Raw genomic sequence first — 25468 nt, 5'->3', positions numbered from 1 at the left:
AAAGGACATTCCTGCCCAAATGAGTTTTCAAGTCAAATCAGAAAAAAAATTGATCAAAATGTAGTCGTGGATAACTCAAAGAATACAATATCCATGAGTCTATATGGATTTAAATAAATGGATGAAAATAAACCAATCATCGTGCAGAATTCCAAATAATTTATGTATATTTCACCCTCCAGAAGGTGGAACATAGCTCTCCTCCATTCCTTAAGTGGAGTGGGGTGAGCTAAGTGATTTCCTTCCAAAATTACAGTATGGGGGCACCTGGGTAGCTCAGCCGATTGAGCATGCAACTTGATTTCAGCTCAGGTCATGATCTCAGGGTTTATCGGTTCGAGCTTCAGGATGGGCTCCTCACTGACAGTGTGCACCTCCTGCTTAGGACTCTCTCTCACCTCTCCTTCTGACCCTCCTGTGCACGCACTCTCTCTCCCCCAAAAAACCTTTCTTAATTAAACAAACAAAAAAAAAAAACCAGGGGCGCCTGGGTGGCTCAGTCAGTTGAGTGACTGACTTCATTCAGCTCAGGTCATGATCTCATCGTTTCTGGGTTCAAGCTCCACGCTGGGCTCTGTGCTGACAGCCTGGAACCTGGAGCCCGCTCCAGATTCTGTGTTTCCCTCTCTCTCTCTGCCCCTCCCCTGCTCACACTTTGTCTCTCTCTCAAAAATGAAGAAACATGAAAAAAATTAACAAAAATTTTAAAAAATAAAATGAGAAATCAATAAACCATGTTGATAGCATGTACTCCTTATATATATGACGTGATGAAAATGATACCTCATCTCTGTGGTCTTTTATCACCAAAACCCATTAACACCAGTCTAATCATGAGAAACATTCCAACCGAGGGACATTCTACAAAGTATCTAACTCCTCAAAACTAGCAAAGTATCTAACTCCTCAAAACTGCCAAAGTCACCAAAAATAATAAAAGTCTGAAAAGGTGTACCAGCCAAGGGGAGTCTAAGGAGACATGACAACTAAATATATATCCTAGATGTGATCCTGGAACAGAAAAGGGTTATTAGGTATAAACTAAGAAAATGTGAACAAAGTATGGACTTCAGTTAGCAAGAATGCATCAACACTGGTTTGTTAGTTGGGACCCGTGTACCATACTACTCTGCTAACAGGGGTACGGGTATATGGACACCTTTTGTACTATTTTCTCAGATTTTCTGTAAATCTGAAACTACTCAACAATAGAACATTTGCCAAGGGGGGGGTGGGGTGGAGGAGTGATTTCAGTGGTGTTCCTTGGTTCTTGATTCAACAATTATTGACACTGCTTAGCTTTTTACTGGAGAAGGTCAATGCCCAGTGTGAACTAACTGAAGAGTTAGCCTCTATGAATAGTCTATGGGGAACAACTACAGGTAAGAACTTTTCAAAGACACTGAAAGAACACTAATACAACCTGAATTTGAATCTGCTAAGATGTGTCACAAATGACCATAGTAAAAACATGTCTAGAGAAGGGCATAATTGGATAAATTTACAGAGCTTGTGAAAATGTAAGGTACTTCAAGCATATGGTTATTCACTGTACTATTCACCAGCAGGTACTCTGCAAAAAACTTTTCATTACATGTTGAGCCAGTATTGTCAAGAGTAACCTCCATTCACTCTCAATTCACTTTTGTAGATTTAACCATTGTCAGTTTTGTGAGTTTTTGTCAGAAATAGAAGGTGGATCCTGATTTGCACTACCAACAGCAGTTCAATGGCTTAGCAGCAGTAAAATTTTACTGTGTTTTGTTTGTTTTTTTTTTTTTTTTTTGAGAGAGAGAAAGCATGTGCCGGGGAGGAGCAGAGGGAGAGGAAGAGAGAATCTCAAGCAGTTTCCATACCCAGAGCAGAGCAGGATGTGGGGCTGCATCTTAAGAGCGTGAGATCATGACCTGAGCAGAAATGAAGAGTTGGACATTCAACCAACTGAGCCACCCAGGCACCACTAGTTGTAATTTTTTTTAATCTGAATTTTTTCTTAAAAAACCACCCTTCAACATTATTATTGAATACTGAAAAGCTTTGAAAATTAACTTTTATTGCAGACTTGCTAATGTTTCTTAATGAATTCAATAAAAAGTTATAAGGCAAAATAGCATTTTTATGGGAATGATTACTATGGCAAATTAATTTGAACAAAAGTAAACATGGGCACCTGGATGACTCAGTCGGCTGAGCGTCCGACTTCAGCTCATGATCTCACGGTTGGTGAGTTCGAGCCCGCCACCAGGCTCTGTGCTGACAGCTCAGAGCCTACAGCCTGCTTCAGATTCTGTGTCTCCCTCTCTGCTTCTCCCTCGATCATGTGCACACACACACATACACTCTCTCTCTCTGTCTCTCTCTCAAAAATAAACTTAAATTTTTTATTTTACTTAAAAAAATTTTTTTACTTAAAAAAATTTTTTTAAGTAAACGCTGTTTTAGCTTCAAGTAATGTCAAATTATTTCATTCACTTCCTGTACTGTCAAAAGTTAACACAAGCAATGAGATCTCTCTGTTCCCACAAAAATCTGAAGCAGACATATTTTAACTCAAACTACACTTCCAGCATATTTCCAATCTTAATTAAAGTGCAAAGTAAATCTCCATCTTTGAAAATCTGTCTGTGAAACTGAGAAGTTTCCATCTAGGGGCGCCTGGCTGACTCAGCCAGTGGAGCCTGTGGCTCCTGTTCTCAGGATTGTGAGTTTGAGCCCCACGTTGGGTGTGATTATTTTAAAAAATCTTTAATGGGGCACCTGGGTGGCTTAGTCGGTTGAGCATCCAACTTCGGCTCAGGTCATGATCTCATGTCTCATGAGTTCGGGCCCCACTTGAGGCTCTGTGCTGATGGCTCGGAGCCTGCTTCGGATTCATTCTGTGTCTCCCTCTCTCTCTGCCCCTCCTCTGCTTGCATGCTGTCTCTCTCTCAAAAATAAACATTAAAAAAATGTTTAATAAAATCTTTAAAAAAAAAAAAGAAGTGGGCTCAGTGGGTTAAGCATCTGACTCTTGATATCAGGATCTTGAGTGCAAGCCACACATTGGGCTCCATGCTGGGCACGGAGCCTATTTTAAAAAAAAGCAGCAGCAGCTTCCATCTAATCTTCCACTGGAAATGAATGCTTTGCAGTGTTAATGGCATACAAAAAGGCAAATATCAAGAAATGAATCTAACAGAATTCTGTAATTGCCTTCCAAATGATGAATGTGCCCAAATAAACCATATGCTCAAAAAAATCATATGCTTATGGATTAATATTAATATTTGGCAGTACCTGTCTGTGTAAAGACATTTTCAAAGACACATATGTGAAATCTTCACTACAGATTTCTGCATGAACAAATGAACACTTGCCATCCATGTCGATAGGTAAAGCTAACTTTGAACCCCAGTGACACGAAATGGTATCCCCCAAAGTGAATTCCACTCTTGTAACAAAGCTGCCTTACAACAACTGTACTCAACTATTATATTTTGAATTCTGCCAATGAAATATTTGTTTTCTCAGGGCGCTTGGCTAGCTCAGTTGGTAGAGCATGCAACTCTTGATCTCGGGGTCATGAGTTCAAGCCCCATACTGGGTACAGAGATACTTATAAAAAGGAAGCACCTGGGTAGCTCAGTCAAGCATTCAACTCTTGATTTCAGCTCAGGTCATGATCTCACACTTCATGAGAACGCACCCCAGGTAAGGCTCTGCACTGCCTGTGGAGACTGCTTGGAGTTCTTCCTCTCTCTGTGCCCCTCTCACACTTCTCACACATGCTCTCTCTCTCCAAATAAATAAACATTTTAAAAAAAGATAAAATAGCGGTGCCCACGTGGATCAGTTGGTTAAGCATTCACCTTCAGCTCAGGTCATGATCTCACGGTTCATGAGTCCAAGCCCCCCGCCAGGCTCTCTGCTGTCAGTATGAAAGAACTATGCTTCAGATCCTCTGACTCCCTCTCTCTGCGCACCCCCTCCCACTCTCTCTCATAAATAAACAAACATTAAAAAAATTTTTTTAATAAAATAAAAATATTTAGAGAACATTTGCTTTCTCTACTGTTATTTAAGTACTCACATTAATAGCCTCAGTTTTGCCTCCTGGCCTCCAAAGCCTAAAGTATTTTCAGAACCGTTAGAGAAAAAGTGTGCCAACTCTGGTTCTACATCATTTGCTTATTTTTTCTTTTTCTTTTATTTATTTGAGAGCAAGAGAATGAATTTCAAGCAAGCTCCATGCGGTCAGCACAGAGTCCAACATGGGGCTTGATCTCACAAACAGTGAGATCATGACCTGAGCCAAAATCAAGAGTCAGACACTTAACCAACTGAGCCACAAAGATGTCCCTACATCCTCTGCTTATTAACAAAGGCATTTAGTACAAATGGCCATACAAGAATAAACTCTTAATGAGCAGTAATTCTCAAAACCGTAGGGGTCTCAAATGGTAAAAACTGTCATTTTTTAATCCTTGTACCTAGTAACTTATAGTAAGACAAATACAATTAGTAATCAACATCCCAAAGCCATTTCCAAAGCACTGGCCCAATAAATAAGAAAAAAACACATGCTTAAAGGCTGACTACCTTTGATTCCCAGCACCACCAGCCAGTAATTTTGACACCTGTGATAAGTTACTTTATTAAATCTCATTATCTGTTTCCTCATCAGTAAAATGGGTTCCTGCTACAAAGAGCTGTTACAAAAATTGAATGAACTGATGTATGTGTAAAGTACCTGAAAAAGTACGTAGCACATGTTAAGCACTCAACAGATAAATATTATCAATCAGGCCAATGTCAAAATCAGAGTTAAAAGACAAGACTTCAACCAGCTAATATCGGTAGTCATGTGGTCATTAAACAATGACTGTGTCTCTTCTCCCAAGAATTCAGAATTTGTATTTATGGTAGACTAGGAAGGTAAGACCATTATACATCTTCAGAACCTCTTAAAGAAGCAGTAACTCTGGCAACAAACCCAAGCCTAAACTTGATCCCAGACTGAAAGAGTTGGCTGCCTAAATGACACCACTATTCTGTGCCAAGGTTATCAATTTACAAGAGAGAGAGGGATCAATATGTCATCCCTACACCTGACAGTTTCTACCCAGATTGGTAGTTTTTAAAATCAAGCTTTCAGGCTACACAGAAGTACCTTGGGGCAACATAACATTCTCACCTGAATCCTCCGGACCAACCAGCAGATAAAACTGCCAGGGAATTCCTAAGAGCTACTTTCCCATCTTTTTATCACAATGCAAAACTTTTACAAGCTACCACTTCCTGAAAACTTAAACCTCTATTTCCTCAAGAGGCTCATGGGTGATTCAGGAAGTTGAGCGTCCAACTCTTTTTTTTTTTTTTTTAACGTTTATCTATTCTTGAGAGAGAGAGAGAGAGCGCACGCACAAGAGAGCAAGGGAGGGTCAGAGAGCAGGGGAGGGTCAGCTCTAAGCTGTCGGCACAGAACCCGATGCGGAGCTCAAACTCACGAACTGCGAGATCATGACCTGAGCTGAAGTCAGATGCTTAACTGACTGAACCACCCAGGGGCCACGAGCATCCATTCTTTTTTTTTTTTTTTTTTATAAACATTTATTTATTTTTGAGAGAGAGACACAAAGCATGAGCAAGGGAGGGGCCAAGAGCCAGGGAGACACAGACTCTGAAGCAGGCTCCAGGCTCTGAGATGTCAGCACAGAGCCCGACGCGGGGCTCGAACTCACAAACCACAAGATCATGACCCGAGCCGAAGTCGAACACCCAACCAATGGAGCCACCCAGCACCCCTTGAGCATCCAATTCTTGATTTCAGCTCAGGTCATCATCTCACAGTTTGTAGGATTGAACCTCGTACTGGGCTCTGCACTGACAGCACGGAGTCTGCTCGAATTCTCTCTCCCCCTCTCTCTACCCCTTCCAGGCTTGATCCGGCACGCACACTCTCTCTTAAATAAACATTAAAAGACAATTACCAAAAGGGCACGTGGGTGGCTCAGTCGGTTGAGCGTCCAACTTTGGCTCAGGTCATGATCTCACAGTTCGTGAGTTTGAGCCCCACATCAGGCTCTGTGCTGACAGTGTGGAGCCTGGAGCCTGCTTCGGATTCTGTGTCTCCCTCTCTCTCTGCTCCTCCCCTGCTCACGCTCTGTCTCTCCCTCTCAAAAATAAATAAACATTCAAAAAAAAAATTTTTTTTTAATGGGGCGCCTGAATGGCTCAGTAGGTTGGGCATCTGACTTCGGCTCAGGTCATGATCTCGCGGTTTGTGAGTTCAAGCCCCGTGTTGGGCTCCGTGCTGACAGCTCAAAGCCTGGAGCCTGCTTCGGATTCTGTGTCTCCTTCTCTCTCTGCCCCTCCCCCTCTTGTGCCTTGTCTCTCTGTTTCAAAAATAAATAAATGTAAAAAAATAAAATAAATAAATTTTAAAAATTTAATAAAAAAGAAAAAAATAAAAAATTTACCAAAAAAGCAAAAAAAAAATACCTCTCTTTCCTTGAAAACCACTAGTTGTGTCATATTATTAGTACTAATAGCTTCTTCAGGGCAAGTACCAAATTAAATTCCTTTCTGTATCCCCAGTGTCTAGGTACATGTCTGCTGAATGACAAACAAATGAATTATCAGCCATATTTTGTTTTATTATGGAAAAATAAACATAAACAAAATTAAACATTTTAACCATCTCTGAGCGTACAGTTCAGTGGTATTAAGTACATTCACACTGTTACACAACCATCACCACCATCCATCTCCAGAACTTTTCCATCTTCCCAAACTAAAACTGTGTGCCCATAAAACAATAACTCTCCCACGCAGAACACTCTACCCTATGAATCTGACTGCTCTAGGTATTTCATGTTAAGTGGAATAATAAGACTTGCCTTCTACGTATAGTTTATGTAACCTAGCATAGTATCTCAAGGTTCATCCATGTTGTCATGTATATACAGCTTTAAAAAAGAGAAAAGCAGGTACAGAATTGTGAAAGTTGAGTATTAACTTTTATTTGCCTAAGCAAACTGTTCAATTCTTTTTACCTAGTTTTTTTCTTTTTAGTAGTACACGCATAGTAAAAATGTCAAACTGTACAAGAGTATACAATGAAAAGAGGTCTTTCTGGTTTCTACCCTCCTTATCCCCAACTTCTAATCCGCCTCCCTGATTGAATTTTTAATTTTGGAACACAATCACCAAAAACATGTTACCTTGCCTTGACAACGTCCTATTAGTAAGACATTCACTTGGCCTATCAAGACTGGCCAGTCCCCTCTTCCGAAAAGACTATCATAAAGATAAAACAATGTACTTAAAAATTTTTTTAAACATTTTACAAATATTTCACTCAGTTAATACTCATTGAGCACACGCTATGAATAACATCTTTGCTAGGCAGCATACTGTGGCAAGAAAAATTACAAGCTCTGAAATCACATAAAAATTAATTTAAGGAACACCAGGGTGGCTCAGTCAGTTAAGCGTCCAGTTCTTGACTTTGGCTCAAGTCATTTTTTTTATTTTTTTAATCTGATCTTTTATGTTTTTTTCTTTTATCTAATTTTTTTTTTTTTAATCTGGTCTCACGGTTCGTGGGATCGAGTCCCACATCTGGCTATGTGCTGACAATGCAGAGCCTGCTTGGGATTCTCTCTGCCCACCCCCTGCTTACACACTCTCTATCTGTCAAAATAAATAAAAAGTTAAAAAAATCAGTTTAAAACATTCTCTTGTAAGCCTGTTTCCTGATCTATAAATTAGGAGTAATACTACCTCATAAGCTGCTGCAATAATTAAATGAGAAAAACGTCTAAATTTTAGTAGAGTTCCTAGTAGTAGAGCAAGCACTCAACAGTAAAAATAATTCTTGGGGTGCCTGGCTGGCTCAGTGGGTGCAGCATGCGACTCTTGATCTCGGGGCTGTGACTTCAAGCCCCACATTGGGGATAGAGATTACTTAAAAATACAATCTTTAAATAAATAAATAAACAATTCTTAGTTTCTTTCTCTGGACACTGTGGAAAGCATAAAGATGGATCAGAAACTCTGTACCTTTCCAGGTGCTTATAATACAATGGAGTTTATCTCAGCTCAGTTTGCATTATCATTATTCTGCTGAGAACCTGGTTAATACAACTTCCAGCCAGCTTGCACTTAATAACGTTTATGGACCTATTTCTAAATCTCATGAAATAAGTATCTGAAAAAATAATTATGACTTGAAGTGCTAGGAGAATAAAGAGAAAATTCATTACTATCAAGACTATACAGAGGGTGTGTTAGCCTCAAGGCAGCCTACAGCTGACTTTAATCAAAGAGCAGAGTCTTGTGATTAAGAGATCACAATCCACTCTAAAGGCAAAAACACTATCCAAGAGAATATGAGTTTTGAACAACTAGGACTAGGAGAGTCACAGAGCATTAAGAACTGGAATCACTCCCCTAGAGATCATATCTAGTACAACCTTAGTTTTACAGAAGGGAAACAGCTCACAAAAAGGAAGGGTTTTACCCAAGATGGTGACCTAAAACTAGAGTCTATGGGGCACCTAGGTGGCTCAGTCAGTAAGTGTCCAACTCTTGATCTCAGGGTCATGAATTCAAAGCCCCACATTGGGCTCCATACCAGGTATGAAGCCCACTTAAAAAAAAAAGGAAAGAAAAAGAAAAAGCCCTTGGTCTTCAGTGTCCCAATCCTTTCACATCATGATGCTAGCCATTTACCTGTTAAAGAACCTTAAGCCACAGGGGCACCCGAGTGGCTCAGTCGAATTGAATGTCCCACTAGGGCATGATCTTGTGGTTCATGATTTCGAGCCCCGCATCGGACTCTGTGCTGACAGCTCAGAGCCTGGAGCCTGCTTCAGATTCTGTGTGTCTCTCTCTCTCTGCCCCTCCCCTACTCATGCTTGCTCACTCGCTCTCTCAAAAATAAATACACATTTAAAAAAATTTTTTTAATAAAAAATTAAAAAACTCACATGAAACTTAAAACCACGCAAAAAAAAAATACGGTATTTTGTTTAGGAAACCATACATGTTTAGTAAAAGTCTAGAAAAACACACAAGTATCATAAACACCAAAATCAGAAGCAAGGTTGAGAGAGAACATTCCTAGAAGATTCAGTTGTGGTAGCAGAGCTTTAGTTCTTAATTAAATTGATCTCTTAAATATACAGGTACTACTTGTATTATTCTTTGTACTCTTTTGGTTACCTTCATATTGCAGGCTTTTTTTTTAAGCATGAAGAAAAGGTTTATACAACACTGAACACTGGTTGTGCTCCTTTTAGATTCACTCCCTTTCCCAGTCTCTAGAGGAAAAAAAGATTCTCTAGGATAGTGACAGAGAAGTACAAGTATTCCCACATATCTCACAAACTTCCTGGCCAAACACAGATTTTTGCAAACACTTCTAAAGCTTGAAATAAGATTCATAAAGCAGTGCTCTTAAGGTCACATCAAAGAAACAACTCCACATAGGGACACCTGGGTGGCTCAGTCAGTTAAGCGCCTGACTTCAGCTCAGGTCATGATCTCACCATTCTTAGGTTCGAGCCCTACGTCAGGCTCTGTACTGACAGCTCAGAGCCTGGAGCCTGCTTCCTATTCTGTGTCTCCCTCTCTCTCTGCCCCTCCCCCACTCACACTCTGTATCTTCTCTGACTCAAAAAATAAACAAAAAAAAATTTTTTAATAAAAAAAAAAAGAAACAACTCCACATCGAAGGACAAGCACATAAAGATATCTGTTGAATACAGGCAGAATGCTAAAGTCATGTTGCAAACACACAACTAACCTGAATTAGCATCCTGACTCCACTTCGTTGCAGGCTTGAGCAAGGTGTATAATCTAAGTTTCCTCAGCTCTAAAAAATAAATACTGTACACTAATCTTACAATCTATCATAAGAATTAAATGAACCGATGAATGTAAACCACATAGCACACTGTATTCTAAAAAGGCAGTTTGAAGAAAACACAAAATTGGAAGGGAGGGGCTTTTTCCCCAGCAACGTGTTTACATAATTGCCAAAAAACAAAACAAATCCTTAAAGGTAATTGTTTTCAGAATCATCTCCAAAAAACTATGCTGATACACAAATAGCTGTACAATGAAAAGCAGAGATCAGGCTAAATCCCTAGGATGTTGCCTAACTCCACATCAGGTCCAATTCAGGCACAGACTGCTGGGTGAGGGAAAAAAAAATTACACTAATTGCTATATAACGTGTAACAAGAAATGTAGTCAAAAAAAAGTTTTAAATATTTTCAACAGGAAACTAAGATTGCTCAAGAGTTACTCTAAGAAAATCTTAGTTTTGCAAACATAATGCTTTATGATAAAGAGACAAACATCAAAAAGTGTATCCAGGATTTATATATTTGAACAATGGTTTCTTATTCACTAAAAGGAATAAAGGCAGAATACAAAGCCTGTATATTCCTATAGCTCTGCAGTGATACTTAATACCCAACAAGGAAACCAAAGATCCTCTCCTGAGAAAGTGCCCTCTATTCCTTGTTGGCAACTCTCAGATTAGTTACCAGAATAAGATGAGGTGAGAAGGGTAAAGTCAAAATTCCAGCTGGAATAACATACTGTACATAAAGCTACAGCTTTATGTACAGTATACTTTTGACTAGCACATAAAATCCTAATTTCCGAATAACCACAGCAATAATTCAGTTGACTACTTTGAAATTAGCTAACTTATCTTTATTTACATTTATGGTTCACATACTCAAATACCTCATTTATGATGAGTGTGGGTATCAGATTTTATCAGGAAGTTAGCACTGAGTTAACCATGTTAAAAAATACATTAAAAAAATTTCATTAAGGGGCGCCTGGTGGCTCAGTTGGTTAAGCTTCCAACTTCAGCTCAGGTCATGATCTCACGGTTCGTGGGTTCAGGTCCCACGTCAGGCTCTGTGTGGACTGCTCAGAGCCTGGAGCCTACTTTGGATTCTGTGTCCCCCTCTCTCTCTGCCCCTCCCCCAATCATGCTCTCTCTCTCAAAAATAAACATTAAAAAATTTTTTCATTAGGTTTCCTTCTCTGAAAGAGATGTTCAAAAATTATCAAGAGATGTTCAGGGCATCTGGTTGCCTCAGACGGTGGAGCATGCAACTCAATCTCTGGGTTGTGAGTTGGAATCCCCACCTTGGGGGTAAAGACTATTTAAAAATAACATGAAACAAAACAAGAAATGATCATAACTGCTATGGCAAAGCATTTGCAACAGTTAAATGACACTCTTATGTATCACTCATCCAATAAATTTCAGATCCACTGCTACTGAGCCAAGAGTCCAACCATTTACTGAGATTATTCACTGAAATGGCTAAACTCAAATTCAAATGGAGTTTCAAACAACTACATATGACGGGTGCCTGGCTGGCTCAGTCAATAGAGCACACAACTCTTGATCTTGAGGTTTTGAGATCGAGCCCCACGTTGGATGTAGAGATTACTTAAAATCTTAAAAAAAAAACTACATGTGAGAATTTCTAGTGTGCTCAACTAACACTGTTTTATTCAACTGTGAAAACAGCACAAGACTAGAGGGCTTTGGTTCCATTTGTGCCTAAACTTGTGTGAGACAGGGTTTTCACTTTTACACATCCAAACTATTTAATAATAAATGACAATATGTGATTATGTTAAGTTTCATAAGATATTAAACTGTACAATTTTTCACATATTCTTTATATTAATGTCCAACATAGACACTGTTTAATTCTCTCAAAGAAAGGTATATTTTCATTTTAAAAATGAAAAGATATGGGGCACCTGGGTGGCTCAGTCGGTTAAGTGTCCAACTCTTGATTTTGGCTCAGGTCATGATCTCATGGTTCATGAGACTGAGCCCCACAAAGGGCTCTGCACTGACAGAGGGGAGCCTGCTTGGGATTCTCCCTCCCTCTCTCTCTCTCTGCCCCTCCCCAGCTCGTGCTCTCCCCCCACCCCCAAAATAAACACTTTTTTAAAAGATACAAAAAGCTAAGCAAATATGGTCAATTCTGAAATACATCTTCTGTCATTCTATCTGCAGCAGTGAACCACAAAGTCTGTCACCTGAATTCAAGCCTGTTATTTCTGAATAAAAGTTAAATATTTTAACTTTAGATCTAATAAACATGACAATAACAAAATGGAGACATTTTATTATCTGAGGACCCTGTCTTAATTTAGTGACCAATCTACTCCCTAGACCACTACTCTGAGCAGTATAGCACAGTGCCTAGGAGGGGAGGGTTAGAGCCACACCTAGATTCAAATCCTCTCTCTTTCCTTGGGCCTCAGCATCATCTGTAAAACAAAAAGTTCTTTACTAACCTCCTAAAATATAGGTTTAAATGACATAATGCATGTAAAGTGCTTAAGTAAACATTTACTTTTGAAAAAAAAACTCAACCTATAAATGTGCTTTAATATTTAGATTGAGTTTACATCTAAGTTTGCTAAAGACATTTTACACCTGTTGTCCCATCATATTAATAGCATTCTCTCTCAATGGTGTCCTGCTTCAAATTGATAAATTATATGGTCACAATACTAATCTGGCAAAAATCCAACTCAAGACAAACATCATCATTAAATCAGAGGAAAAGTGAACTACTCCAGTTAAGAAATGGCACCCAAAACCTCTCCATTCAAGCACTTACAAAGATGGTCATACTTCAGTGTGTATATTTTACCTCCCTTTCCTTCTTTCCCTGCTAAAAGGGAATCCAAAAGCAAATACTGAACTCTAGCTAACAATATGCATGTTGAAGTGTTTAGATGTGAAATGTACTGACATCTGAAACTGACTTCAAAATGCTTCAAAAATGTGGGGCGCCTGGCTGGCTCAGTCAGTGGAGCATGCTACTCCTGATTTCAGAGTTGTGAGGTCAAGCCCCAAGTTGGGCATGAAGCCCACTTAATTAAAAAAAAAAAAGGGGGGGGGGAGGCGCCTGGGTGGCTCAGTCTGTTAAGCGTCCAACTTCGGCTCAGGTCATGATCTCACGTTCCGTGAGTTCGAGCCCCGTGTCGGGCTCTGTGCTGACAGCTCAGAGCCTGAAGCCTGTTTCAGATTCTGTGTCTCCCTCTCTCTCTCTCTGACCCTCCCCCGTTCATCCTCTGTCTCTCTGTCTCAAAAGTAAATAAACGTAAAAAAAAAAAAAATTACCATAAAAAAATGCTTCAAAAATGTTAAGATGAGAAATAGTCAAAAGACTTGAATAAACATTTCTTCTAAGATACACAAATAGCCACAAGCACATGATAGCCAACATAACGGGTTTTAATGCCTACCATTTAAAACAAACAAACAAACAGAAAATAAGTGTTGACAAGGATGTGGAAAAAATGGGAAACTAAGATTTCTATCTCCATTTGAAATTGAACAGATACTCTAAAAAGATAAGCAACTTGCCCCAGAGTCCCAGTTTAAAAAAAAGGTGGGGGGGGGGGGGGCACCTGGGTGGCTCAGTCAGTTAAGAGTCCAATTCTTGGTTTGGCTCAGGCCACAACCTCACAGTTCAGTGAGTTTGAGCCCCTGCATCAGGCTCTGCACTGATGGTGTAGAGCCTGCTTGGGATTCATATTCTCTCTCTCTCTCTCTCTCTCTCTCTCTCTCTCTCTCTCTGCCCCTGGCATGCCCTCTCTCTTTCTTTCTCAAGAATAAATAAATAACTATAACTACTTTCATGTTAGATGTATCCTCCAACACTAAGTAGCCTCCAGAGCAAAAAAGGAAGAGAACAAGCCAACAAATGAAAATATTCTCTTCCTCATTCTATAGTCATTCAATATGGCACTACATTCAAGGTCACTTTAATCACCTAATATGGCTGGCTGAATGGTCAAACAACTTGTACTTGCTAATAGTAAAATGTCCAGCAAAAACTTATGTGACAAATAATCCTGAAACAAAGGGAGAGAACAGGCAAGCTAAAATCTATGCTATGAACAAAGGAAAAACAACATTAACCCAAGAATCAACACTATCACCCAAATTTTCCAAGAAAACAAGAATATCACAAATACACTTTTGCACTTTAAGTCCTTCTAAAACAATGTTTTAAGTATTCAGCTTTCATAATAAACCAAAGAGGTTCATCTCTACTTCCTCCTTGGTTCCTTCCTGTCTACCTTTACTATTCAGAAATACCTTTTAACCGGCATCAAAGGGTGGAAAAAAAAAATCACAAGTACAACAAATGAGAACGGAAATCTCTTCTATATACCCAAACTGCTTACACTGGCCTAAAGAGCTAGCATTATACACAAGAAACTTATTTTTCTACATTACAAATTTCTGCAATGTTATTTTTTTCAATAATCACCTATCTATAAGCAGAGGAAATAAAACTGAAGACAACTACCTGCCCCCACCAAGGGTTTTACAGGTTGTGCCTTGCTTAACTAAACCATAGGGCAGGGGGAGGAGTTAGGGAATCAATGTTGTTTTGATTTTTAAAAATGAAATGTTGGGGAGCCTGGCTGGCTCAGTCAGAAGAGCATGCGACTCTTAATCTCAGGGTCATGAGTTCGAGCCCGACATTGGATATGGACTTAAAATAATAAATTTAAAGAAAAAATGTTTAAATAGATAAAAATGTAATGTTAAGCAGAACCCCAGAGTAAAAAATTAGCAATGCAGAAATGCTCTTTCCTGAGGCACCCTCCTCACTCCAAACAGTATTTGAAGTTCAATGCAGAGCTTGAACTCACAACCCTGAGATTAAGACCTGAGCTGAGATCAGGAGTCAGATGCTCAACTGACTGAGCCACCCAGGCACCCCTCCAAATGGTACTTTAAAATCTCCCGTCCAATCTATACTTGACTAAACTTACAAAAATTCAAGAAAAGCCATCATTATCACAACTTATACAGTTAACTCAGTTTTACAAAATAGACTTTACAGAATGGCTTTCGAAAACAAATTTTTTTTTTTTAACGTTTATTCATTTTTTGAGAAAGACAGTGCAAGCAGGGAAGGGTCAGAAAGAGAGGGAGACACAGAACCCAAAGGCTCCAGGTTCTGAGCTGTCAGCACAGAGCCCAATGCGGTGCTCGAACCCACAGGCTGCAAGATTGTGACCTGAGCCAAAGTCGGATGCTCAACCGATTGAGCCACCCAGGCACCCCATATCTTGCCCTATTAAAATAGAAAAGAAAAACTGAGTTATTACCCCCCCCCCCAAAAAAAAAACCTACACACAGAAATTGATAGCAAAGGACTTCACACAGGCATATTAAAAACACATACAACTTTGGTTCTTATCCCTGAGGATAAGAGTCTAAAGTCTTCTAATTAGACATTCAGCAACTTCTCTTTGCTTGGTCTTCTTCTGTGTTCTGAAACAGGCCCAGCTACGCAGTTACAACATTCCAGATGCTAAAAACCAAATCAGGCAGAACAAAAATGAGGACCCCGGGGGCACCTGGGTGGCTCAGTTGGTTGAACATCTGACTTCAGCTCAGGTCATGATCTTGTGGTTCGTGGTTGTTCAAGCCCCACATCAGGCTCTGTGCTAACAGCTCAGAGCCTGGAGCCTGCTTCAGACTGTGTGTGTGTATGCACGTCTCTCTCTCTCTCTCTCTGGCCCTCCCCTGTTCCCACTGTCTCTAAATAAATATATAAATAATAATAATAGTAATAATAGTAATAATAAATGGGCAGGGGTCAGATCAATGCCTTTATGCTTTCTAAAAGCCCTTGGGTTTCTGAGTTTGGAAACAAAATAATACAATGTTCTGAATTTTATCTCCCTCACTGTCCAAAAAAAAAAAAGGCACCAATATGGAAAACAATTCTTTCATTTTTTTTAATGGTTATTTATTTTTGAGAGACAGAGCACGAGCAGGGGAGGGGCAGAGAGACAGAGAGAAACACAGAATCCACAGCAGGCTCCAGGCTGAGTTGTCAGCACAGAGCCCAATTCGGGGCTTGAACCCACAAACCGCAAGATCATGACCTGAGGTGAAGTCAGATGCTCAACCAACTGACCCACCCAGTCGCCCCCAGAAAACAATTTTTAATGGTGATACAATGTTAAGACAGCAAAAGGACTTCCAGTGCAGGCAGTAGAGACCTATATCATATATCCAGAACAAATTAAAATGCCTACAAACAAACAAGTAATATAAAGGTGTAAAATAATACCAAGTGACACTCTGCTCCGTGTCAGGGATACATGTCAGGCTGTGGAGAGGGCTACGACAAACTGGAGAGGACATGCCCAACCAGAGAAGATGGCTGCTGCAAAGCAGAAACACACTGCCAGAAGAGATTTTTCAAAAGCACACTGAATCCAAATTTTTACATAAAATCTCCTTGGTTTTTTAATGTTGACAACAAATTCAAATTTACAATACTGTGTGAGCCAATCAAAACACATCTGGAGATTGGATTTAGTCCATAAGCTTTCAGTTTTCAACCTCTGCCATATAAAGAAAAACACATGCTTCTCTCAGTGGTAGAGCTATAACTCTGGGGTAGAAAATACACCCTATGCTTTCAATAACATGCTGGCATGTCAAAACACACTACAAAAAAATATGAATATACGTCTAAAACCCCTAATTGCTGAAGGAAAGCAAGAAGAAAATCTTACTCTGCATTTCTACCACTAAAATAGGAACTATTTATTCCAGTGGAAGAAAAATTAGGAAATGGGTTTTCATGAAACCGAGCTCACTAATGTTCAGCTTCCTCAGTATGTGCATCAGCCGGTACCTTGCGAACAAAAAGAAACTAAAAGATGACTCCTATGGCACATTTAACTTTGATTTAAGAAAAAAGCTCCTGGGGTACCTGAATGGTTCAGTCCAGTTCTTGATCTTGGCTAAGGTCATGATCTCACGGTTCTGAGTTCGAGCCCCGTGTTCACTGGGCTCTGCACTGACAGAGTGGAACCTGTTTGGGATGCTCTCCCGCCCTCCCTCTCTCTGCCTCTCCCCTGTTTGAGCTCTCTCTCTTTCCCTCCCTAAATGAATAAACATTAAAAAAAAAAAAAAAAAGTTCCCATAAAAGACTAAAAAATGGGGCACCTGGCTGGCTCAGTTCTCGGGGCGACTCTTGATCTCAGCATTTTCAGTTTGAGCCTGACGTGGTGTACAGAGATTACTTTAAAAAAAAAATTAAAAAATTCTTGAAGAAAATCAATCTTTTAGAAAAGGGTACCCGTGACTCTAAACTCTCTTGGTAACCCATGGGCAATTACTTTTTTATGGGTTATAAACCAGCATAACAGACTCTAGAGCAGTGGTTCTTAAACACTGAAACTAATGAATAAGATGGAACATATTGAACTTTGAGGAAATACACTCCCCCACAAAAATTTTACGGAGTTCAGGGGCCCCCTACAGTACATGGACCACAGATTAAGAATGGCCTGTTCTGGGGCGCCTGGGTGGCTCAGTCAGTTAAGCATCTGACACTTGGTTCCAGCTCAGGTCATGATCTCATGGTTCGTGGGTTCAAGCCCCACATCAGGCTCTGTGCTGATGGTGCGGAGCTGGCTTGGGATTCCCTCTCTCTGCTCCTCCCCAGCACTGCTCTCTCTCTCTCAAAATAAATAAACTTAAAAAAAAAAAAAATAGAAAAGAATGGCCTGTTTTAAACATTAAACCTACACCGTCTCCAAACTCCTCCCTTCTTCCCACCAATACATCTCTATTCTATCCCTCTACTTAAGCAACTGCCATGTCCAGCCTGGACCAATACAACAGCCTCTTAAATGTTATCCCCCATAATCCATCTTCCACACCTCTACAAAAGTGATTTTAAAATATAAATCAGAAAGCTTTGATGGCTTCCACAAACAACCTTACTGTCCATCTGTTCAGTAACTACTCTGTGTGTCAACTACTTTGGGCCTCTTTTCAGTTCTGAAAGCACACTAAATTTTCACCTTCAAGTTTCAGCACTTGCTGTTACGTCCACCTAGAAATGCTCTCTCCTACAAAACTGGCTCCTCACTCTCACCCAAAAGAACTTCTCTGACCACCCTTAGGTCTCCCTTGTTAGCAAAGAGTCCCCTGCTAGGGATCTCCACATTACTTTTCTCAATTTGTCATTTATTTGCTTACCTGCTATATCTTTCCCCCACTATACTGGCAGTTCTCCAAAAGCAAAACCCCTTTGTCTCACATGTCCCTGTACTCCCAGAGCCTAGCACAGGAGCCAGTAGATGGTACGTCCTCAGGCACTATTTACTGAATCAATCTTAGATGTTTACAGAATGACCATGTGAAGCAATCCATCAAAATCTAATATCTGAGAGACGAGCATTAACCACACTTCCTTCAACTCAGGATGTCAACGTGCCCAAGAGAAACAGCCTAGCATCTTAAGATTCTCAGTGGTTGAGACTATCCAAAGAAACAAATAAAATTAATCATCTGCCTCCGCTCCCTCTCAGGCAGCCTCATCTTCTTCCATCTCAGCACTAATCTGTGCTAATCTCAGAAATATTCCAAGCTTCCTCCCTGCAATCTCTCAGTACAGGACACTCACTTTTTATAATCCATGATTTCAATGGCTGAATCAAATTCAAAAAGTATCTGTATGTGGTGGCAATGCTAATGAAATATGCTAAAGAACTATTTTTGCTGTAGTTCTTCTACACCACCACTAAAACTGGACTGTACTTCATCTGCAGACTAAAAACATCAGTCCTCAAAACCGGAGACCTTTCACTGCTACCAAAAGGTTTAAAGAACAAAAAAATAAGCCTATATTGGACATAACGATTATTAAACGGTGTTTTATGAAAACCTGAATTCACCTATTACAAGATACAATCAAGCCTGACTGGCTACAGAATAAACTTGGTTTCGGTATTGCTAAAGTCTGTGCACTAGTAGTTCACAAAGCAGAATTCCCAAGAAAGAGCAAACTAAGCCCCATTTGCTCCAGAAGTTTTTCATGGCAGGAACCACTTCTGACTTCAACAGGCTACTGTTGGACACCTCAAGCTGTCCAGATAACCTAACGGACAATAGTTGCATAAACAAAAAAGGGGAGGGCCATCTGAAAGGAAAGGAAAATGATAGTGTGACACATGCCTTTCCACTCTGGGCCCAGACTGGAAATCCTGTAAGCGATGAGGATAATAATAATGGCGTTTAATACATGCCAGGTAATGAGCTAAGCGGTTTTCAATTTAATCTCATTTAATCTTCACAAGAACTCTATAAAATAACCCCGTTACTTACCGCTATTTTGCAGATAAGGAAACTGAGGCACCTGGAAGGGAAGCCCCTTGACCTAAAATAAAAAGCTAATAGAACCAAAATTTGAACCCACGAAAGCTGGCTCCAGAGTCCATCTGTTATGCTGCCACCAGAAGCTTCGTTGGCTCTCGCCCGCCAGGCTCTACCATACTGAGGCTTCTCCTTCAATCCAATTAACAATCCCTCCGTAAACACCCTACTACCATTGATGGCTTCGAACTTCTGGGCACCAGCGCTACTCGCCAGCTTCTGCCAAGCTCCACCCCTAAGATTTAGAAAAGCAATGAGAATAGCTGATAAAAGTTGCTGAAGTGCTAAGGGAGGCAAAGAAAATTGCCTTCTACAAGCAGAACACACGCCAATTACCACTGGAATGCATATCGGCTTCACCTCCACCCCAAGAGACTGAAATAAAAGTGGGCGCACAAATGTTCCCGCAGCAGATAAATTTGGACTATGCCTCCTCTGGCCGCAAGGCAAAAAAGAAGGACTAACATTTACTGAGGGCCAGCCACATGCGCCCTAGGAGAAGGCAGAACCAGGCCAATGGAGACCGAGGGGAGGGGGAGGGGGGCTGGGTTGCACTCAAAGAGTTCGGGGAAAAGAAAAAATCCAAATAATGGGGTTCCTACGGCCAAAGGGAGAGACGAAGGATGTGGAAGCCTCTCCCTCACAGCTTACGAGGAGGAAAAAAAAGAAGTACGAGCTGCTCTCGAGAAAAAGAGGACTAAAGCGTCGGGAGCTAGGCCGAAGCGAGGGGAAGCCCTGAAGGGCGGGGAGGGGGAGGAGCCGAGAGAGTGGGGCCCGCTCAGAGGCCTGGGGGTAGGCGCGGGGAAGCGGCTCCGCGCCGGGCCTGCCGGGGACCCTGACCCAGCCGCCGCGGAGAAAAGACAAAAACCAAAAAGACTGGAGCTGGCGGAGCTGCCCTAATCCCCATCAGAGGCCCTCACTCACCTGGGCCCACCGCAGCGATCGCAGCTGCAACCTCGCAACGGCACAACCGGCCCGAACCTCGCCCCCGCCCGACAGCGCGCCCCGCGTCCCCGCTCTCCGACGGCGGTAGCTGCGGCGTCGTCCCGCTGCCTCCTGGGAAATGTAGTGCTAGGCTGGCCCCTCCTCGCCAACTTGCCGGCCGGCTTAACTACGTTTCCCACCAGGCAAGGCGAGCGTTGGGCCCGCCGCTTTGCGTCACGCGCCAGGTTGTCGGCAGTCACGTGGGTTGCTCCGTTCCATCCCCTCCCCCCGCCGGGGTGGCCTGGGGAAGAAGGAGGGAGGTGGACGGAAGGGGCGGGGGCGTTGCTGACGCCACTACCCCCACCATTTTGGAACCAGCCTGAAGGGAGGGCCTGAGCCCCACCCACTCGCGGCCTGCCTTCGTTGTGGTGGAGACTCTGAGCTGGGAATTTGGTCGCCAGGCTTTCCGTCTCTTCCCTGCTACCTCTCGTTTTGTGACCTTGAGCAAGCACATCGCCTCCCCTCAGTGAGCCTTGGTTTCCTCCCTTATGATACGAGACGGGTAATTTCTATCCCGCAGAGTTGCTGCGAGAGTCCGACAAGTAAAGCACATGAAAGCGGCTTGTACCCTGAAAGCAGCGTGACTCAAAATGGAGCTGTTTTTATTGTGATAGCGTGACCTCTATGGGAACCCCAGGAGCCCGATGGGTCAAGCTCCGTCCGGCCTCATCTCCCGCATCCCCTACCCCCACTCCCCCACCCCGGCCTATGACTGTGGGAGCACCGACAGAGATTTTCTAGAAGAGTAGTCCCGTGAAGCTTGTTAAAATGGATGCCACTCACCTATTAAACCAGAAGTTTCCCAGGAACTATATAGGCTTGGAATCTGTGTTATAAGCAACTCTCCAGTGATTCTTATGCACCTACAAGCCTGAGAGCCACATGTATCAGGGTTTCGCACATGCTTGTTTCCTCCAGAATTACTGCACTAGTGAACTCCAACCTTAAAGACTGGCTCAAATGTCACCTCTTCTACGAAGCCTTCCAAGTTTACAAGCTCCTCACTATATGTGCTCCCACCTTATTCTATAATTATCAAGGCCTGTGTTTGTCTCCCCCACCAAACCGTGAGCTCTTTGAGAACAGAGATCGGTTTTGGTGGATTTCTGCAACCCCAGGGCAAAGTAAACATGACTAAATATTGAAGAAATCTGTTCTTTCTGCAACGAAAGCTCACCAGCCTCAACTCAACTCTCAGACCGTGCCACATCAGCCCTCACCCTTACTGACCTCAGCAGCAGTATTTCCAGGCTGCTTACTCTTTCTTCCTTCTTTGAGCACTTCCCTGCATGTTGTGTAATGTTTCTTGAAAGGTTCTGATTCAACTTAATTTTCAATTCACAGATTTTCTGAGTGTCTGTTACATGCCATACCCAGTGCAAAATACTAGGAACACAATGGTAAATTAGAGGGATACAAAAATGCATAGTCGTTCCCCTAGGTTTCTGAAATACTCTGTTGGATCTCTTCTTACCTCTCTCCCACCTCTAACCGTTCCCTGGCCCAAAACTTACCCCACAGTTCCAGCCTTCTCCCTCTCTTTTCATTCAGCGTCTCCTCGCTCCTTGAGTGATCTGGCATACTCGGGTGGTTTTCTATCTCTCCTGTGCGTTTTACTCCCTTAACATGTTAGCATCAACTCAGTCTGTTTCAGATGTGTAGGAGTCCCCATACCTTGGTATCTCAAACTAATCCTGCTGAAGACTGAACTCTTTTTCCCTCCAATACATTACCTAATTGTGTAGTTAATTGTTTATGTGTCTGTATTCTCCACTAAGCTTTGAGCTCCTCTCATGAAAGAGAACATTTTAGGGGCACCTGGGTGACTCAGTCAGGTAAGCATCCAACTTCTGCTCAGGTCATGATCTCATTGTTCATGAGTTCAAGCCCTGAGTCAGGCTGTCTGCTGTCCAGCACAGAGCCCGATTTGGATCCTCTGGTCTACCCCCCATCTCTCTCTGCCACTCCCCTGCTCACTCTCTCTCTCTCAAAAATAAACACTAAAAAAAAAAAAAAAAAAAAAAATTTAAAGAACATCTTTTCACTGCATTCATTTGAGTCAGGCCTTGTACTAGAAGCTCAGGAGGAAAATGATAAGCAAAACAAATGTGGTCCATGCCTTCACAGAGGTTACTTCTAACTGGAAAGACAACATTAAGAAATCTATTGTTGGGGGTCCCTGGCTAGCTCAGTTGGTAGAGCGTGTGACTCTTGATCTCAAGGTTCAAGCCCCATGTTGAGCTTAGAGATTACTTAATTTTAAAAAAATTATTTGGGGGGAGGGGGCGGCTCCTGGATGGCACCGTCAGTTAAGCATCTGACTTCAGCTCTGTCACGATTTCATGAATCGTGATATCAAGAGCCGATCTCATGAATCGTGATTTCAAGAGCCGTATCAGGCTCTGCGCTGACAGCGCGGAGCCTGCTTCGAATTTTCTGCACCCCCCCCCCCGCCCCTCCCTAGTTTGTGCTCTCTCTCTCTCAAAAATAAATAAGGATTTGGGGACGCCTGGGTGGCTCAGCCCATTAAGCTACCGACTTTGGCTCAGGGCATGGTTTCACAGCTCGTGAGTTGAAGCTTGTGAGTTTGAGCCTCACATTTGACTCTATGCTGACAGCTCAGAGCCTGGAGCCTGCTTCCAATTCTGTGTCTCCCTCTCTCTCTGCCCCTCCCCTACTTGTGCTCTCTCTCTCTGTCTCAAAAATAAATAAACATTTTAAAAAGGTTTTTTTTAATTAAAAAAAATAAACATTTGGGGCACCTGGGTGGCTCAGTCAGTTAAGCATCCAACTTCGGCTCAGGTCATGATCTCATGGGTGTGCAAGCTCAAGCCCCACATCAGGCTCTATGCTGATAGCTCAGAACCTGGATCCTGCTTCAGATTCCCTCTCTCTCTGCCCTTCCCCTGCTCATGCTCTGTCTCTCCCTCAAAAATAAACGAACATTAAAAATAATTTTAAAATAAATAAATAAGCATTTTAAAAATTCAAAAGAATATTCTTGCATCAAGTTTCTTTAAAAAAAAAAAAAAGAGAGAGTCTGACTCTTGGTTTCAGCTCAGGTCATGATCTCACAGTTCGTGGGATCGACCCTGGCATAGGGATTTGCACTGGCAGCATGGAACCTACTTAGGATTCTCTGTCTCCCTCTCTCTCTCTTTGTACCCCTCCCCTGCTTGCACTAGTTCTGGCATGTGTCCATGCGTGCTCTCTCTCTCTCTCAAAATAAATAAACATTAAAAAAAATTTTAAGTCCATTGCAAAAAAAAAAAAGTCTACTGCATGCATGATTAATTATCACTGTGATAAGTGCAACACAGGAAAGTATGTGATATATGCCATTGACAACATAGAACAGGGTTGGCAAACGATAGGCTACAAGCCAATTCTAGCCCTCCTCCTGTTTTTGGATGGCCAGAAGCTAGGAACTGTTTTTACATTTTTTTAAGTTCTTTTTTTTTTTATTATTCATTTATTTTGAGAGAGAGAGAGCAAGTGTGACCAAGGGAGGGGCAGAGAGAGAGAGAGTCCCAAGCAGTCTCCACACTGTCAGCACAGAGCCGAATGCGGGGCTCAAACTTATGAACCTCAAGATTGTGGCCTGAGCTGAAATCAAGGGTCAGATGCTTACCCAACTGAGCCACCCAGGTGCCCCTGTTTTTACATTTTTAAATGGTTGGAAAAAATCAAAAGAAGACTAATATTTCGTGACATGTGAAAAGTACATATGAAATTCAAAGTTCAGCATTCATTAGTTCATTATGTATTATCTATGGCTGTTATGACACAGAATTGAGTAGTTTTGACATTCTGTGACCTGCAAAGCCTAAAATATTTATTATCTGCCCTTTATAGAAAAAGCTGATTCTTTTTTTTTTTTCTTTTTCTTTTAGAAAAAGCTGATTCTGACATGGAATCTAGAGATCCTGACCTAGGCTAGAAGGTCAGAGGAGGCTTCACTGAGGAAGTGACTCATAAACTTGTAATCAACCAGGCCAAGAACTAGGGAAGCACATTACAGACAAAAGGAAAGGCATGTGGGAAAGCCCTGTGACCTGAAGGAACTTGGCACATCGTAAATATTGTTAGGCCTACACACTGAGTGTAATAGGAACTAAAACACAATAAGCCTGATGAGGTCCTAACCAGCCATATCCTGCTGGGTCTGATTGGCCACGTTGAGGATATTGGATTTTATTCTGAGAGCAATGGGAAGCTATTGAGAGATTTATAAGCAGGGGAGGGATTCAGATTTCCTTCTGTAAAGGATTATTCTGGCACAGTGTGAGAATGGATTAGGGCAAACCAGAATGAAAGTGGAGAGACCAATTAGGAAGTCATACTACAGTAGTTCAAGCGAGAAGATAAAATGTCTTGATCTAATGTGTTTTCAGTGGGGATGAAGAAAAAGTAAACATATTCAAAAGATGCCCAAAAGATATTTAGGAGGGGAAGAACAAATATTGTTACAACGTTGATACTACCCAAAACAATCTACATATTCAATACAATCCCTATCAAAATAACACCAGCATTCTTCACAGAGCTAGAACAAACAATCCCAAAATTTGTATGGAACCAGAAAAGACCCCAAATAGCCAAAGCACTGCTGAAAAAGAAAACCAAAGCTGGAGGCATCACAATACAGGACTTCATGATGTATTACAAAGCTGTGATCATCAAGACAGTATGATACTGACACTAAAACAGACACTCAGATCAATGAAACAGAATAGAGAAACCAGAAATGGACCCACAAATGTATGGCCAACTAATCTTTGACAAAGCAGGAAAAAATATCCAATGAAATAAAAATAGTCTCTTCAGCAAATGGTGCTGGGAAAACTGGACAGCGACATGCAGAAAAATGAACCTGGGCCACTTTTTTACACCATACACAAAAATAAACTCAAAATGGATGAAAGACCTAAATGTAAAACAGAAAGCCATCAAAACGCTACAGGAGAAAGCAGGCAAAAACCTCTTTGACCTCGGCCGCAGCAAATTCTTACTCAACACATCTTCAGAGGCAAGGGAAACAAAAGCAAAAATGAACTATTGGGACCTCATCAAAATAAAAAGCTTCCGCACAGCGAAGGAAACAATCAGTAAAACTAAAAGGCAATAGACAGAATGGGAAAAGATATTTGCAAATGACATATTGGATAAAGGGTTAGTATCCAAAATCTATAAAGAACTTTTCCTTTTTTTTAATTTTTTTTTAACGTT

At 41.4% G+C, this 25468-nt stretch overlaps 1 protein-coding gene across 2 annotated transcripts in view; it reads right to left on the bottom strand.

Annotated features, from left to right (window-relative positions):
- THRAP3 (thyroid hormone receptor associated protein 3) overlaps positions 1–20304 on the bottom strand; it is a 75626-nt gene extending 55322 nt beyond the window's left edge. For both annotated transcript variants that reach the window (XM_042996499.1, XM_042996501.1), the window contains exon 1: positions 20180–20304. The gene's annotated coding sequence lies outside the window, so the exon portion shown is untranslated. The remainder of the gene's footprint in view (positions 1–20179) is intronic.
- Positions 20305–25468: the final 5164 nt, after the last annotated feature.

Source organism: Panthera tigris, chromosome C1 (genome assembly GCF_018350195.1).
Source record: "Panthera tigris isolate Pti1 chromosome C1, P.tigris_Pti1_mat1.1, whole genome shotgun sequence".
NCBI classification, from domain to species: Eukaryota; Metazoa; Chordata; class Mammalia; order Carnivora; family Felidae; genus Panthera; species Panthera tigris.
The sequence above is the reverse complement of the archived record's forward strand: the minus strand, read 5'-3'. Positions and strand labels throughout refer to the sequence as shown.